The sequence below is a fragment of the Melanerpes formicivorus genome, unplaced genomic scaffold, assembly GCF_026170545.1.
Source record: "Melanerpes formicivorus ecotype bairdi unplaced genomic scaffold, bMelFor1.0.p_v2 SCAF_543, whole genome shotgun sequence".
Lineage (NCBI taxonomy): Eukaryota > Metazoa > Chordata > Aves > Piciformes > Picidae > Melanerpes > Melanerpes formicivorus.
In genome coordinates, this window is record NW_027142895.1 from 15,001 (window position 1) to 17,500 (window position 2,500).

The 2,500-nt window shown below is 42.0% G+C and overlaps 1 pseudogene; it reads left to right on the forward strand.

Annotated features, from left to right (window-relative positions):
- Positions 1–2,500, forward strand: part of LOC137460270 (28S ribosomal RNA) — an 8,479-nt pseudogene that overhangs the window by 3,627 nt on the left and 2,352 nt on the right.

Sequence of the window (2,500 nt, forward strand, 5' to 3'; positions counted from 1 at the left end):
ACAGCTGACATCTGTCCTGGGACCCCCCTGGTGAAGATGCCAGAGGACAACCCGACATGTCCATGCTGTACCACTCGGGCAGGCAATATGACGAGATTGATTGACCATCTAAAGAGAGCCCATGGGAAAAGAAAGATCAATTTCCAATGTTCCCGCTGTGGGAAGACAAATGAAAAGCATCATAGTATCTCATGCCATCTCCCAAAATGCAAAGGGGTCCAAGAGCCTACCCAGGTAGAAGGGTTTATGTGTGAAGAATGTAAAAAATGTTTTAAAACTAAAATTGGCTTGGGACAACATAAGAGATTAGCTCACCCAGCCCTGAGAAACGCAGAAAGAATTGAAGCATCTCGCCCCAAAGAGACCTCTAAAAGAGGTGCTCACAAGAAAATCTGGTCCCAAGAGGAAACAGAAATATTACAGAAACTGAATCAAGAGTTTGAAGGGAGGAAAAATATTAACAAATTGATTGCTGAAAAATTAACAACTAAAACAGCCAAACAGATCAGTGAAAAGAGAAGACTATTAAGAGAAACTGTGGTGCCAGAAAGAGAGAAAACACAAGAGAGCAAGAACAGGTTAAAAGAGGAGAGGACTGTGATTCCATCTTCTGGTGAAAGGGAGCTGCTAGCCCACTATAAAAAGACGATTAATGAAAAGCTGACATCAGGGAAGCTGCCCATCCTTAAAAATACATATAAACAAATAATTGAAGGCAAAACAGACTCATTAAAATTACTCAATGAGGTAGCTCAGGACCAATATTTGTATTTGTTTGAGAAATCAATTGAACAGAAAGCGCCAAAAAAGAGCCAACGTAAACCTCAGCAGAAGAAACCTCAAAAGGAGTGGATGAGAAAAAGAGCCAGAAAGCGTGGAGAATTTCTCCGATTCCAACGCCTCTTCCGCTTAGATCGAGGGAAGTTAGCTAATATGATTCTGGATGAAAAAGACTCTGCGCAATGTGCCATCCCCCTGGAAGAGGTCAGTAACACCTTCAGATCTAGGTGGGAGTCTCAGAACTTATTTCAAGGACTTGGAGCATTCCAGTCTGTGGGGCGGGCGGATAATTCGGCTTTTAAGGAATTGATTACAGAGAAAGAGATCCTTAAGAATATCAAAGACATGAATAAAAAATCGGCACCAGGCCCTGATGGGATCACCCTGAAGGCCCTGCTTAAAATGGATCCAAATTGTGAGGAGATCAAAGAACTATTTAATCTCTGGCTGTTAAGTGGCAAAATTCCAGATGTAATAAGGGGATGCCGAACAATCCTAATACCTAAATCATCAGCGCCCGAACGCCAAAATGATATTAATAACTGGCGGCCAATTACTATTGGTTCCATCATCCTGAGACTCTATTCAAGAATCTTAACTGCGAGGTTGGCAAAGGCGTGTCCCATTAACCCCAGGCAGAGAGGCTTCATTCAATCTTCTGGCTGTGCTGAGAACTTAAAACTATTACAGCTATTAATTAAGAATGCAAAGAAACAAAAGAAACCCCTGGGGGTTGTCTTTGTCGATTTGGCCAAAGCCTTTGATTCAGTGAGCCACACCCACATCCTGGCGGTGCTAAAGCAAAAGGGCCTGGATGACCACATAATAGCATTAATTAAGGACTTCTATCAAAACATCCACACCAGAATCAAAACTAAAGAAGGAGAGTCTGAGTCAATAGGAATCAAAACTGGTGTGAAACAGGGCGATCCCATGTCACCACTCCTCTTTAACCTGTGCATTGACCCTCTGTTATGTAAATTAGAAGAGTGTGGGGAGGGGTTCCAACACGAGAATGGCAAATTAACAGCTCTGGCTTTTGCAGACGACCTGGTCCTGCTGAGTAAGTCCCGATCAGGTATGGAGAAAAATATTGAAATTCTAGAAGCATTTTGTGACTTAACTGGATTAAAAACGCAGGGGGAAAAGTGCCATGGCTTCTTTATTCAACCAACTAAGGACTCTTATACCATCAATGACTGTCCTCCATGGCTTATCAGCGGTACCCCTTTAAACATGATCCACCCGGGTCAGTCAGAGAAATATCTTGGCTTGCAAATCGACCCTTGGGTGGGGATAGTTAAGCCCGAATTGCAGAATAAATTAGAAGTTTGGCTCAATCGCATCGAAAGAGCCCCTTTAAAACCATTTCAAAAATTGGACATGTTAAAAGTGTACACAGTGCCTAGATTGATCTACTTAGCAGACCAGGCAAATGTAAAAGCCACCTATCTGGAAGAAATGGATTTAACAATTCGAAATAGGGTGAAAAAATGGTTACATCTCCCAGTTTGTACCTGTGATGGCATCTTGTATTCCAGCACTAAAGATGGAGGCTTAGGCTTAGCCCGATTGGCTGGGTTAATCCCTAGTATCCAAGCTAGACGATTACACAGATTGGCAAATTCATCAGATGAAGCAGTTAAAACTGTAGTTAAAAATAATGATATTGATAAAGATTATGAAAAATTGTGGATATCAGCAGGGGGAGACAAAGAGA